Source organism: Protomyctophum parallelum (assembly GCF_964188405.1).
Source record: "Protomyctophum parallelum genome assembly, chromosome: 6".
Lineage (NCBI taxonomy): Eukaryota > Metazoa > Chordata > Actinopteri > Myctophiformes > Myctophidae > Protomyctophum > Protomyctophum parallelum.
In genome coordinates, this window is record NC_139701.1 from 47,096,699 (window position 1) to 47,112,590 (window position 15,892).

Below are 15,892 nucleotides of genomic sequence, written 5' to 3' on the forward strand. Positions count from 1 at the left end.
AGATGAAAGGCCCTTTACGTGTACAGTTTGTGGCAAAGGTTTCAGATTTAAGTGGGTTCTAAATTACCACATGAGGACTCATACAGGTGAAAAGCCCTTTACATGTACAGTTTGTGGCAAAGATTTCAGTTCTAAAGGTTGCCTAAATGCTCACATTAGGACACATACAGAAGAAAAACCCTTTTATTGTTCAGTATGTGGTAAAGGCTGTTTGAACGGGATTCATCTCAAAACACATATGAGGACTCATACGGGTGAAAAGCCTTTTCAATGTACAGTCTGTGGCAAAGAATGGAGTCTTAAAAGTCAACTACAATTACACATGATGGCTCATTCAGATGAAAAGCCCTTTACATGTACAGTTTGTGGCAAAGGCTGCAATCGTAAAAGTCATCTAAAATCACACATGATGGCTCATTCAGATGAAAAGCCCTTTACATGTACTGTTTGTGGCAAAGGTTTGAGTCGTAAAGCGTATCTAAAATCACACATGATGACTCATACAGATGAGAAAGTCATCTAAATAAAAAGCCCTTTGTGTACAGTTTGTGGTAAGAGCTTTAATCAACAGACTAAACTACAAATACTTATGAGGACATATTAAGAGAAAAACCCTTTACTTGTACAGTATGTGGCAAAGGCTGTATCAAAATAATAATAATAATGGATTTTATTCATAACGCACTTTATATTCGCAAGAATCTCAAAGTGCTACAGCAGAGAATAAAAGCAAAAGAAACAACACACCATTAAAAACATCTAAAAGAACAGGAACATTTAAAGCATAAGGGCAAGGCTATAAAAATGCTTTGGTAAAAAGGAAAGTTTTGAGTCCTCTCTTAAAAGCGTCTACCGACTGTGGGGCTCTCAGGTGGGCGGGGAGAGGACCGACTGTGGGGCTCTCAGGTGGGCGGGGAGAGGACCGACTGTGGGGCTCTCAGGTGGGCGGGGAGAGGACCGACTGTGGGGCTCTCAGGTGGGCGGGGAGAGGACCGACTGTGGGGCTCTCAGGTGGGCGGGGAGAGTGTTCCACAGTTCGGAATCGGGGGCGACCGAGCAGAAAGCCCGGTCACCCATGGTGCGTAGTTTGGTCTTTGTGGGTTTGAGGAGGTTGGTGTCAACCTCCTCAAAAGTCAACTAAATAGTCACTCATACAGTGGAAGAAAACCTTTACTAATAAATGCTTGGGTCACAATGCACACCTGGAGTTATGAGGACATACAGGGGAAAATCTGTCAATCATAGCGAATACCTTTTTTACATAAGCGATATGAGTCGACATAATCTGACAATATCCACATGACTAAATAAAGTGGAACACAATTAGTGTCTGTTTATTCTGATTACCCTGGTGTTTGTCTTTTTTTTAATATATATATTTTTTCTTTTTATTACAAAATGGATTGGATAAGTTCGTCTCTGCCGGTGGTGATACTGATACCTTGTATGTCCAAATCCTTTTTACTTATTTTTGGTGCCCCGCTGTGATTGGCCAGCTGGCGGTCTGGAAAAGCCAATTGAAGTGGCGTTTGCTCATGCACATGGCTTCCTGACAGCCAATCGGCGTTGATGTTATCCTGTTGTTCGGGAATGATTTGGCTTCATCCATGCTGACCGCTGACGCTAACATGGTGGTGGAAAACTTTTCAAAGACATCTGAACTCATGTTGCTGCTCATAAATGATATATGTTACAGTTTAAGCGTTTCAGTTCATACGACGCATGAGGCCGTCATAAGGATTCCGAAACATTAGTGCCTATGACGTCTGTGGACGTCCTAGTGACTCGGGGCGAGATAAGAATATTCAGAAATCTTCCTTTTTTTGGGCATTTCGCTTTTCGCTTTCCGTAGGCTAACGCTGTGTGCAACTATTAGCTTGTCATTGACTCCCATGTTAGCGCGGTGGGAAGAATGACTCGTATCTCCTAATCCAGGGCGCTCTCCTCCGTGGTGATGAATGGATCGATATGCTGGCGCTTCATTTCTGCTCCTCATCCGTCTCTCTCCCGCAAAATATGAACGCTTTTTGGAGCGTATTTCTTTTTAATTAAGACATCGGGGATGTGAGGTCACTTTGTAAAGTCAACTTTTTTAGGAAAGTGTTTCCGGTTCATGGCTTTCAGAGTAAAAGTGATCAGACAACTCTGTCACCCCAGTAGGGCTGACCTCGATTAGTCGACTAATCGATCGGAACGGGTCTCAGTCGACTGACCACCTCTTAGTCGACTGAGCAAAAAAAAAAATATATATATTTTTTTTTGCCCCAAAAAATTGTATATAAAAATACAATATTTACAAAAATATACAAAAATATTGTATTATTCCACTAGGTCTGTGGGGGACATAAACACATTTGTACATTCTGACTGTTCAAATCTCCAATGTGCATCTGGAGTGTGTCTGCCTGTGTGGCAATGTGCCACTGCCTGTGACTTGAATCGCACAGTGTGCTGGCCTGATAGACTCCAGAATCTCAATCTCACCTGCTGTGCTCAATCTGGCTAATGACAAGCCTCTCAGTTGTTAAAAAAAAAGATTTGAACAGTCAGAATGTTCAAATGTGTTTATGTCCCCCACAGACCTAGTGGAATAATACAATATTTTTGTATATTTTTGTAAATATTGTATTTTTATATACAATTCTTTGGGAATTGTGACGGTACCCAGTGCTCTGTGTAATCTTGTGTTTCCATGAGTTCAGTTGAGCTACTGGCTATAGGCTCTATTTTTATTTTGCTTAGTCGACTATTAGTCGACTAACAGCAAATTTATTCATCTATCAGTCGACTATACAAATCCTTAGTCGGGGACAGCCCTACACCCCAGAGCTTCTATTTTGATGCACTTCCGGCACTAAAAGTGGCCTCAGACAGAGTTCTCCATCCGGGTACTTCTGATGCCCGAAACGGAGATTGATTGAAACGACGAAGATTAATGACATCAAAACCGGTCGCATCGCCCCACAGCCTCGGAGCGCTTGTTGCGCAATCCTCGGATGTTGCGCAACATCGCAACGACATCATCGAAAATGTCCCCCCCCCCCCCCTGTTTAGCCGGCGACAACGACAATCTTAAAACGTTAATAACGCGCAATAATGCGTCTACCTATAGTCGCATTAGATTTAATCTTACCTCCCGTTGTTGTCGATCGCGAGTCTTTTGGCTACATTTAGCTGCTACAGCCACATCCGGGATAACATCCTGTTCCGTCGGTAAAAGTGCTCCGTGTTTATAAATCGCCGGGGCGCATTTTATTAATGGATAAAATAACCCCGGGCAATTAAGGTGTCAAATATATTGAACCGAGCAATCTTGTCTGAACGAGCGGGTCCATTTGGTACGTTCCACTGCCACAATGTTAACCCATTCTGACCTGAGATCAGATTCATACGAGGTTTCCACTGGACACACACTGGTCTGATTAACCCATTCTGACCTGAGATCAGATTCATACGAGGTTTCCACTGGGACACACAGTGGTCTGATGAACCCATTCTGACCTGAGATCGGATTCATACGAGGTTTCCACTGGACACACACTGGTCTGATTAACCCATTCTGACCTGAGATCAGATTCTATAAAAATGTCAGTTGTTCTTCGATTTTTCCAAAAATAGCAGACCTACAAGCTTGTATCGCGCCACTCGGTGGCGCGCTATGAGCTTGTAGATCTGCTATTTTTCAATAGCTAAAGCATAACACGATGCCAACACCAAAATGGGTTCCCGTTCAGAATGGGTTAAATTACGTACGTGTCAATCATAGACTGTAAAAAATATGGACAAAGCGTTCCCCCGGTCTAACATGAACGTAAAATGAAGCCTGAAATCCCTTGCATTCTAATGCACTGTAAGTCGCCATCTTTCTAGATCCGTTTGGGCCCAGCTGGCCCATTGGCTGGCCCAGACAACGAGGCGGGACTTCCCCCCTTCTTCTCCGTTGGTTTTTATTTTGACTCGAGTGGGAGGGGAATCCCGATCATAGACTGTAACGGTAGCCACGCCCCTCAGAACATGCGCGACTTTATGGTCATTTTTTTAATAAATGGGACCATAATTTTCCAAAAAGAATATTATGACATTAGAAATTAGACTTTAAACTAGTGACTGGAAGCAGAAAGTATTCATGACCATGTTTATTAAGGTAATACAGTCTAGGTGAAGTTGGGCCAAAATACATGGGCCTCTATGGAGCTATGGGGCTTTTTGGGTCCAGTCCAGCGCCACAACAGGCCATTATATGAACTACCGATTTCAAATGAGGCTTCACGAAATATCTGGCTGACTGCCCCCCTGGTGTCAATCTACAGCCAGCAAGCCAAAAGGGACTATTTTTGTTTTGTTTTTAATCGACCAACGCTGTTCTGCGATTGCAACGACTGACTGGAAGTGGAAACAGTCTTCAGGTCAGTCTACACCTCATCCACGCAGAGACCGACGCAACAGCGATAATTGTGCGAAAAACTGTCCTTGTTATGGATGGAGCGTTGGCCGTTGCTTGTGACGTCGCCTGAACGATCAAAATAACCAATAGATGATGGCGTGTATTTCTCAACCGGTGTTTGGGCGCTCCGTGGAAACCTCGCTCGAATAGATTGCGAACGCATATCCCATTCTGAACGGGAACCCTTTTTGGTGTTAGCATCATGATATGCTTTAGCTATTGAAAAATAGCAGACCTACAAGCTCGTAGCGCGCCACCGAGTGGCGCGCCACGAGCTTGTAGGTCTGCTATTTCTGAAAAATCGAAGAACGACTGACATTTTTATGAATCTGATCTCGGGTCAGAATGGGTTAATCAGACCAGTACGTGTGTGTCCAGTGGAAACCTCGTATGAATCTGATCTCAGGTCAGAATGGGATATAGGAGTTATGGACGACGCACAGGTCCAAAATATTTCACCTTATCTCTGAATGTGTCGACGTGTTATTGTACAGTCTGGGACTGAATGAACAGTGAATTCATTACCCATCGTCCGTCAACAATGAGTAGCAGCCTATGAAGGATTATATATCTACAGTATATATAGCCTACACAATGAATATTAATTAGTGATGCACCGAATATTCGGCCGCAGAAAATATTCGGCAGAAAATAGATCACCGAATAGTGTATGCAATGAATGCATTCAAAAGAGCTGAATAAATGTTTTATGGACCCATAATAGTGATTATATTTAAGTTAACTTTTGCCATAACCATTTATTTTGCCATAAATCAGGTAGCTTTAAGGTACGGCCATGACAGCAATGGTAGGAAAAAAAATATATAATATTAATCATATTCGGATATTCGATATTCGGTTTTCGGCCAACTGTTTCCTATATTCGGTATTCGGTTTGGGCCAAGGATTTCAATTGCGGTGCATCCCTAATATTAATGGAAAGAAACCTTAGTTGAATACTTTTCATTTACATTAAATCGTGAGATTATTGAATGGAAATGTAATAGATGTGCATGTTTTATTCCGGCGACATGAGCATTGATGCATGTTCATTCATAAAGCCACTGGAGATAGACAATGTCCTTTGACATTTACAATTATATGTATTGATAGACTATCATGTTAACTCTGTCTGAGCTACGCAATTAAGTAGGGAAGGCAATTGTATTTATATACCACCTTTCATACACATTTCAAAGTACAGTAGGCCTACAGCTCATTTAAAGCCCAGACTCAGGCTATCTATCAAGCCTAGTTGATATAAAAGACATAATGCCTGCTTCTGAATGAAGACTCTGTTCACCCAACCATCCGCTCCATGGACGGCAGTGACATCAAAGAAACTGAAGATTTCAAATATCTTGGATCATACAGTACGTAGTCAGTAGCAGAAAGGACTTCCTGACAAGGAAAGGCCTGGAGTGCTTGTAATAAGCTACATCTTATATGGCAGTCAGACATCTCAAGAGCTACCAAGATCAACCTGTTCAAAGCCTGTGTGGAAAGTATCCTTCTCTATGGTGCCGAAACATGGACAATGAATAAGGAGTTTCGGGATCGTCTTGACGGAACATACACAAGACTCCTCATGCGTGTCCAGAACCTCTCATGGAAGGACCATCCCACAAAAGCTCAGATTTATGGAGGCACCCCCCCCCCCCATCTCAGTTGTGGTGGCAGAAAGAAGACTCCGCTTTGCTGGACACTGCCACAGAGCAAAAGACCAGGTCATTTTGGATATTCTTCTGTGGAGACTACCCTGCCCATCAAGAGGAACACGACCTCTCACTTTTCCAGATGTTCTGAGCAGGGACACAGGACTGACTGTGAATGAACTTTGTGTGGCAATGAGCAACAGACCAGTGGAAGCAGCTTGTGTCACAGATCTCGAGGGCACTCGAAGGAAGAGTTGATATAGCGTCCTACCCGGAAGTGATAGCCCTATGTAGTCGAGCCTCACTAGGCTAGCTGTGTACCAATTTGCACAGACGATTAATTTCCTTAGAGCAAGCTCAGTTTAATGTTTTTATAAGGTCCCAAACGTTATGGTACTTTTTGAGCAGAAAGACCACTAATGCACTGTGCACGTGCACTGCAGGTTACCATGTAGGGTGTTTCTACAATGCGAGGCCTGTGGAGGCTAGCAACGGAAGTGAAAAAAGGTACCAATAAAGAATTCTTAAATGTATTTTTTTATCAAATCTTGTTTTTTCTTGTGGATGGCCCAGATGGTAATAATGGCTTTCCTCGAGATGTATCTCATGGATGGCTTGGATTAGGTTAATTACAAGGACCCGCAGTTTGACATGCATTAGGCTACTGACCCCCATTTAAAGTCATTTCTATCTCTGGGACCCCAGTTCTTTTTTTTTTTCTTCATAAGATCGGATCGCGTCATCTCTAATATAATTATTGTGTTTTTTTGTTTCTCCTCCCTAGACTTCCTGCACCTCCCTGAGTGTGAAGAGGAGGTTTCCCCTGAAGAGGAGAGGAGCTCCAGTCTGGTCCAGGAGGAACCACAACCTCCACAGATTAAAGAGGAACAAGAGGAGCTGCTACTAGGACCAGAAGAGGCTGGTGGGTCAATGTTGACATTTCTAGCAGTGAAAAGTGAAGAAGATGAAAACACAGAGACAGAGCCTGTAGCCAGTAGCTCAGCTGAACACATGAAAACACAAGCTTACATAGAGTCCTGGGTACCATCACAACCCAAACATATCGACCAGCCTCTCTCTTCACGCTGTTCTGAATCTGACACAGATGACCGTGAAGAAGAAGATGAAGATGACAACACAGAGGCAGAGCCTCTAGCCAGTACCTCGACTGAACACATGAAAACACAGGCTTACACAGAGCACTGGGTACCGTCACAACCAACCGATAATGACATGCTCCCCTCTTCACACTGTTCTGAATCTGAGGATGCTTGCACAGTTTGTGGCAAAGTATTCAGTCGTAATTATCTAAAAGCACACATGATGATTCATACAGATGAAAGGCCCTTTACGTGTACAGTTTGTGACAAAGGTTTCAGACATAAAGGTGCTCTGAAATATCACATGATGACTCATACAGGTGAAAAGCCCTTTACATGTACAGTATGTGGCAAAGGTTGCAGTTCTAAAGGTTTTCTAAATGATCACGTGAGGTCTCACGCAGGAGAAAAACCCTATTATTGTGCAGTGTGTGGTAAAGGCTGTGTAAACACGACTCATCTAAATGCACACATGAGGACCCATACGGGTGAAAAGCTCTTTACATGTACAGTTTGTGGCAAAGGCTGCAACCGTAAAAGTCATCTAGAATCACACATGATGACTCATACAGATGAAAAGCCCTTTACGTGTACTGTTTGTGGCAAAGGTTGGAGTCGTAAAGGTGATCTACAATCACACATGATGACTCATAGTGGTGAAAAGCCCTTTACGTGTGCTGTTTGTGGCAAAGGTTGGAGTCGTAAAGATTATCTAAAATCACACATGATGACTCATACAGATGAAAAGGTCGTCTAAAATATCTCGTACAGATGAAAAGCCCTTTGTGTGTACAGTTTGTGGTAAGGGCTGTAATCAACAGAGTACACGGAAAATACATGAGGACTCATACAGGGGAAAAACCCTTTACTTGTACAGTTTGTGGTAGGGGCTGTACTAATCAGGGTGATTAAAAAGAATTCAGCGTGAGCATAGTGTCTGTTTTACTCATGATGACGTACGATGATAAGAGCTCCCCTCACTTCACACAGGTGTGATTTTTATTTTCATTCAATTGTATTCTGGCTTCTACTCTTTATTTCTTCAGTTTTTTGTAAATAGCCTATAAGATTTGAGTTCCACAGTCCACTCCTTTTTGTGTGTGATTTTGTCTTATTTAGGCCACTCTGACTTTTGTATGTGTGAATGTATGTTTCAACTTATTTTGATGTGCAGAGTAGGTTATAGCCTACCTATTGTTAATTATAACCAATAGACTTTACTTTTTTTTTTAACTCCCTACATATATATTCCAACCAAATGTGTTACTATTATTATACTAAATAAATGTTGCGGTGTAATGCTTATTCTGTTTAGTAATATGGCTTGAGGGAAACCTTTTATTATTTTATTTAACCCATTCTGAACGGGAACCCATTTTGGTGTTAGCATCATGTCGTGCTTTAGCTATTTAAAAATAGCAGATCTACAAGCTCATATCGCGCCACCGAGTGTCGCGATACGAGCTTGTAGGTCTGCTATTTTTGAACAATCGAAGACACTTTTAGAATCTGATCTCAGGTCAGAATGGGTTAATAATGAAACTGTCAGGATGTAATAGACATTTTTAGAATCTGATCTCAGGTCAGAATGGGTTAACCTACAAAGATGACCTTCGAACGTCATGCCTCGCCAGCCTCCCCTTCTGTCTTCCGATCAACTGTTCCAAACAGGTAATTATGTGGTAGCCTACTGAGTGCTCCTCCTGCTCCCAGACAAATGAAGCTTCAGCTCCTGACTCAATCTGAGAATCGCATCCATCGGCAAGTATTCGGGGGAAAACGGCGGCCCCTGTTGTTTCAGTCAGTATGAAAAAAATAAATATAAATAAATATATATATATATATATATATATATATATATATATATATATATATACATACATACATACATACATAGGCGGAGCTTGAACTTGACGCCAGGGGGTGCGACTGCTTGGCGAACGACAAAAAAAGAATTGTCGTTCGCTTCGTTCGTTTTTTTTTTACCTTATTTTATTATTTTAGCCTTTTTAACCCCTTTTAATGCCCTTAACCCCTAAAAATGAGTTATTTAGGTAGTACAGCAGCTCACACACATACACACATGCACTACAGCCATACATCATGATAAGAGAGATGATTACAAACTACAGTCAGAAGCCAGAAGTTAAGTTTAAAGGTGCAGTGCCCCCCCCCAAGCTCCGCCCATGTATATATATGTATATATATATATATATATATATACACATATATATATATATATATATATATATGTGTGTATATATTAGGACTAAACCTAAATATGCAGTAGTTGGCCAACACCAACTGCTGTTGGTGTTGTTGTTGGTGTTTTTACTGTTGTTCTATTTCATGGTGCTGTTGGTCTGATTGGAAACATTGTTGTTGGTTTGCTTATATTTATTATTGTTGTTGTTGTTATTATATTCATTGTTTTTCGTGTTGTTCTTTTGGTTTGGGGGCAGCGGTGGCCGAACGGTTTGCGGAGCGGTCTCATCTTGATATCGGAAGGTCGCTATAGTTCGTATCCCCGGACCGGCACGTTAAAATTACCACCGCTGAAGTGCCCTTGAGCAAGTAAGTAAGTAAGTAAGTAAATTTTATTTGTAAAGCACCTTTCAAGACAAAGTCACAAGGTGCTGAACCAAACACAGAACAGCAATCAACAAGTTAAAAACAAACAGGAAAACATAGCACAATAAAGTAAAAAAGACAAAGAATTTAACGAAGAATAAACAAGGCAAAAACTGAAAACATAGGCATGTAAAATGCTAAACTAGAGGCAGAATCACAAAAACATAGGTATATAAAAAATAAATCAGGTAAGAACTACAAGGGAAAATAAATAAGGAATAAATGTGTCTTTAACTGTCTCTTAAAAGAGTACTGACTCAGCATTTTTTATCATGAGGGGCAGGGCGTTCCAGAGAGTAGGGGCAACCACTGCGAGAGCCCGGTCGCCCTTTGTTCTTAGGTTAGACCCCGGTATCTTTCAGTAGATATTTGTCTGAGGACCTAAGGGGTCTTACATTGGTCTTTGGGGGCAGTAGGTCACAAATATATGAAGGGGCCAGCCCGTTTAATGCTTTGTAGGTTGTTAAAATAAATTTAAAATCAATTCTGGCCTCAATTGGAAGCCAGTGCAAAGAGGCTAAGGCATTGAACCCCTACCATGAAATGTTCTATGCCTGGCTGTAAACAAGTTCTTGAGCTTAGTCCAGTTACCCTGGGTAAGCATGGTAACTTACTTTCTTTCTTTCTTGTTGGTGGTGATTTTGATGATTATGATGCTGGTAAAATTGCAATTTCATTACTTGCTGTGGTTGGTGTTGGTGGTGCTGGTCTTGGTGGTAATTTCGTTGGTGTTGGTGCTGGTCTTACTGGTCCTGATATTATTCCTATAGTCTTGTTGTTGGTGTCGGGCTGGTGATTCTGGTGTTGATTAAAAGATCATTCCTAGACCGTTGGTGTCGTCAGAGAATGGCTGGTAAGTTTACAGTCATAAAACTTGACATGTTTATCTACGTACATGTTTATACTGTATATTCTGTAAAACTGTAATGTTTCCATTGGATAATCTGATGGTTCTCATTGTTATTGTTCTACAGCAAGAAGAAACACCTCACAACAGGTTGGTTTTTCCTCTAAGACCTGGAACACATCTGTGTCGCCTTATATCTTTTAACCACTTTAACCATTATCTTAAACTTTAGCTGTTGGAAAATAGATCTACAAGCTCATAGCGCAGCATCGAGTGCCGCGCTATGAGCTTGTAGATCTGCTATTTTTTGAAAAATAATGAAAACATGGTGCAAATCTTTGAATATATACAAGTAAGACGCGCAAACGCGTGAAGCGAACGCAGCTCGTGTGTGTGTGTGTGTGTGTGTGTGTGTGTGTGTGTGTGTGTGTGTGTGTGTGTGTGCTACAGCTGCGCCCTGTGTGTGTGTGTGTGTGCTACAGCTGCGCCCTCTGGTGGCGGGCGGGTGGTGTAACAGCGGGACAGACAGACACACAGACAGACAGACACACAGACATTCAGCCCTTGCTGTCATAGTAAGTGGCTCACTGCGTTCGCAATAATTTCACAGCAATAATTTTTAAATCAAATCTTTGCTTCTGGGGGTCCCTGGAACAACATATTGTCAGATGGGGCCAATTATATAATTGTTTTGTTTTTTAGCTTATATGAAGTAGTTTGAGAATCACTGATGTATAAACATAGGGTTTTTTTAGAAAACAGTTAACCCATTCTGACCTGAGATCAGATTCTAAAAATGTATTCTACATCCTGACAGTTTTCATTCTGACCTGAGATCAGATTCTAAAAATGTCTTCTACATCCTGACAGTTTTCCATTCTGACCTGAGATCAGATTCTAAAAATGTATTCTACATCCTGACAGTTTTCATTCTGACCTGAGATCAGATTCTAAAAATGTCTTCTACATCCTGACAGTTTTCATTCTGACCTGAGATCAGATTCTAAAAATGTCTTCTACATCCTGACAGTTTTCATTCTGACCTGAGATCAGATTCTAAAAATGTCTTCTACATCCTGACAGTTTTCATTCTGACCTGAGATCAGATTAAAAAAAATGTCTTCTATGTCAGTCGCTCTTCGATTTTTCAAAAATAGCAGACCTACAAGCTCGTAGCGCGCCACTCGGTGGCGCGATATGAGCTTGTAGATCTGCTATTTTTCAATAGCTAAAGCATAAGATAGTGCTAACACCAAAACGGGTTCCTCCCCAAAATGGGTTGTCTTTGTGTGACTGTGAACCCTGTGATTCTATTTGCGATTCTTGTATTGAGGATTTTGTGTTGTACTTCTTGTAGTCTCGTGTAGCCAGAGAACTATTCTACAATCTCCGAATGCTATATAGTCTGGAACTACAGCCCCATGAGCTGAGTAAGGAATGCTATATAGAGTCTGGAACTACAGCCCCATGAGCTGAGTAAGGAATGCTATATAGAGTCTGGAACTACAGCCCCATGAGCTGAGTAAGGAATGCTATATAGTCTGGAACTACAGCCCCATGAGCTGAGTAAGGAATGCTATATAGAGTCTGGAACTACAGCCCCATGAGCTGAGTAAGGAAGCTGCCATTTCCGTTCACGAAAATATATTTTAAAATATTTTGACATTTTATTTTATCTCCTGCTAAGCAACAAGCTAAATATGCTTAGATGATTTATATTTATATTAGAATAAATTTGCCGAGGCTCCACTAAGGGCAGATTCATACTCCTATTTTACCGCTGTAGTGCCGAAATTATTTTGGCTCGTCAGAAATGTTCAGTAGCACCGAAGAGCCGACTTTAGGACGGTAACCCCTCCCCCCCCCCCCCCCCCCCCACACACACACACACTTTTATTCGGCTCTAAAATAGGAGTATGACAGCTCTTCCGTTGCTCCAGACTGTATGACAGAAGTATTTATATTTTACTCTATGACAACTCTTCCGTTGCTCCAGACTGTATGACAGAAGTATTTATATTTGACTCATGACAACTCTTCCGTTGCTCCAGACTGTATGATGAAGCATTTGGAAATTGCGAGAGCCAACAGTCTGGTAACGTGAGACTATAGCCTACTTCTTGCCATCTAAAGACCTTTTGAGTGTTTAAAACTTCATTTTTTGTGACTCTTGTCAAACATTGAACTTTTGGGATTTTTAGATTAAAGCTCTTCTTCGTTTCTGGAACTTGATTAATTGATAATGTGTTGTGCCTTAATTCTGCACCTGAGTTATCACCCTATAGCTGGTCGTGGTGACTACACCTGAGTTATCACCCTATAGCTGGTCGTGGTGACTACATCTGAGTTATCACCCTATAGCTGGTCGTGGTGACTACATCTGAGTTATCACCCTGGCTGGTCGTGGTGACTACACCTGAGTTATCACCCTATAGCTGGTCGTGGTGACTACATCTGAGTTATCACCCTATAGCTGGTCGTGGTGACTACACCTGAGTTATCACCCTATAGCTGGTCGTGGTGACTACATCTGAGTTATCACCCTGGCTGGTCGTGGTGACTACGCCTGAGTTATCACCCTGGCTGGTCGTGGTGACTACATCTGAGTTATCACCCTATAGCTGGTCGTGGTGACTACATCTGAGTTATCACCCTATAGCTGGTCGTGGTGACTACATCTGAGTTATCACCCTGGCTGGTCGTGGTGACTACATCTGAGTTATCACCCTATATCTGGTCGTGGTGACTACATCTGAGTTATCACCCTAGCTGGTCGTGGTGACTACATCTGTCATTGAAAGAATATTAGTTTTCAGAGATTCTCTACGTTTTAAGGGTAACTTCTGCGATACCTTTGGGAACTGGCGGGCGAGTTCCTTCGACACCGCAGGCGTGCATTAATGACCAATAAAGAACACCCTGCAGGCGTGCATTAATGACCATAAAGAACACCCTCCAGTGTAATATTGCTTAAATATGGCATGTCTGTCGACTTGCTGTTCATTGTGATAATTATGAGGTGCATTTATTATAAGAACTGAACTGTGTTGTGTTTGTAGAGTCAGGTTGAGTGAACAGATAATGATAATTATGAGGTACATTTATTATAATAATAGATTTTATATGATGTGTAGCCCCTAGAGGGAGGCATAGGGAAGTAAGTGACAGGGGTATTTAAAGCCTTTCTGAACAGGCAGGTAGCAGGTCTGAACTCCAAGGGGCCTCACAACACTGCCAGCAAGTGTTGTTGAGAGGGGGATGTGTGAGCTGATCTGTCAAGGGGTAAGCCTGTTTTCTTGTCTTTTGTATATGTACTTTTATTATATTTTTGTATGTTCTACAATGGGACTGCTTTATATTGCCAGGTCTGTACTATATTGCTGAAATGGTGGATGTTTTCCTGTCAATTGTTTGGGGTGTGGCCTCCCCAAACGTGTAGGCATTGAAACTGAAGAAGTGTGAGTACTATTTTATCGTTTCTGCACAGCTGAACAAAGATGGGTTAATATATTTCCGGTATTGTATATGATTCTTTTGGTTCTAACTTATGGATTATGTGATTGCATAACGGCTACAGGTGGAGAAAGAGGCCTGGTTGTTTTCCTGTGACACCATTGTGAGAGGGTTCATGTGTTTATCTCGAGAGCTATATTTGGTAAGGGGATCCTTTTATTGATGTGCATATTGGTGACAGTTTATAGATTATATTGGGTTTATAGACATTACTTTATGTTGTGAACTGTTTAGTGTTGAAATGTGTTAGACAGGGTTGGCATATAGGTCCATGCTGTTCTGATAACTGTGTACTGAACTTTGGTTGTCATTGCTTATAGGTCCATGTTGAACAAGCGGCCCCTATGAAGGACCGCTGTTCCTTTCTCTTTTGGTTTGTTTTAATAACCATTCTCCTCATTCCCAGTGTCATCTCAAACACTTAACAATTTTGCTATATGCAAATAAAGTCATTTTGTAACTTGTTTTTATAAATAAAATAATTGTTAATTTTGTACCATTCAATCTTGGGTCCTGTCTCAAATGTATTAGCGGGGTTACAATGATATTCTACGTTAGTTCTGCCTGTTAGTCATTATAGACATGTGGACTACCTGCTTCTTCCAGCCACTACTGCCAGACTGAGTGTAGTACAGGCAGGTGGCAGACAGGTGGCAGTGTAGGACATGTTTTGTCGGCAACACACCATCACATCAGGTGGAAGAAGCTATTAGTTAGTAGAAACCTTGATATAGAAATAGACTATTAGAAGAGATATAATAATAATAATTTATTTGTATAGCACCTTTAATGACATGAAATGCAGCTCAAAGTGCTTTACAGATCAATGGAGAATAAAAGAAAAGCAAGGCAACGACATTAAAAAACAAGCAGTAATGCAATACAGTGAGGACATGAATAAAAAATATATTAAAATTAAAATAAAATCAATTAAAAGCAATGTTGTAGAAGTGGGTCTTGAGCTGAGCTTTAAAAATGTCTACAGAGGCTGGCTGCCTGACGAAGGTACAGTGGGATCTTGTTCCATGCCGACGCTGGCTGTGTCCCCGCCTGTGTCCCTGTGTCGCTGGCTGGCCGATCTACAAGCTCACAATGCGTCGTAACAAAGTGTAAAATGACTTATACTGGAACTCTTGTCCACTAGTTACTTCCTAACATTTTAGTCTAGTTTTTATTTGTCGACGAAATTGTCAGTATATTTAGTCTTAGTCATTGTAGCTTAGTTTTCATTTAGTTTCCATTTGTATTTGTCAGTGAAAATAGGTAGTCGACGAACATTTTTCGTCTTAGTTTTAGTCGACGAAAACAACTCTGTCTTGTTAGTTTCACACCTGCCGTCTCCCCACAGTTCTGAGGTACTGGAGTTTTAATTATTTTACTTAATTACTTTAATTGTGAAACAGGACATTCTGCACAATGAGTACTTTTACCATGTGTACTTTAAGTATATTTTGATGCCATTACTTTAGTACTTTTAGTACTTTTACTGAAGTAAATTGTGATCAGTGAACTCACTGGGCTATGCAGTCGCACCAGAGCCCGGGTGGGAGGGCCCGCTCCTAGCCACAGTCTCTCTCTCTCGCTCTATCTCTCGCTCGCTCGCTCGCTCTCTCTCTCTCTCTTGCTCGCTCGATCTCGCTTGGCAGGAACGTAACAATTATAGTATTGCAGAACAAACTGAAAAAATAATGGGTTACAACAG

General features: G+C 41.4%; 1 long non-coding RNA gene across 1 annotated transcript in view; it reads left to right on the forward strand.

Moving 5' to 3' along the window:
* The window catches only part of LOC310859645, a 21,131-nt gene extending 12,708 nt beyond the window's left edge, over positions 1–8,423 (forward strand). Inside the window, exon 4 of the long non-coding RNA XR_014569322.1 lies at positions 6,934–8,423. This is a non-coding gene — a long non-coding RNA (uncharacterized lncRNA). The remainder of the gene's footprint in view (positions 1–6,933) is intronic.
* The last annotated feature ends 7,469 nt before the right edge of the window (positions 8,424–15,892 follow it).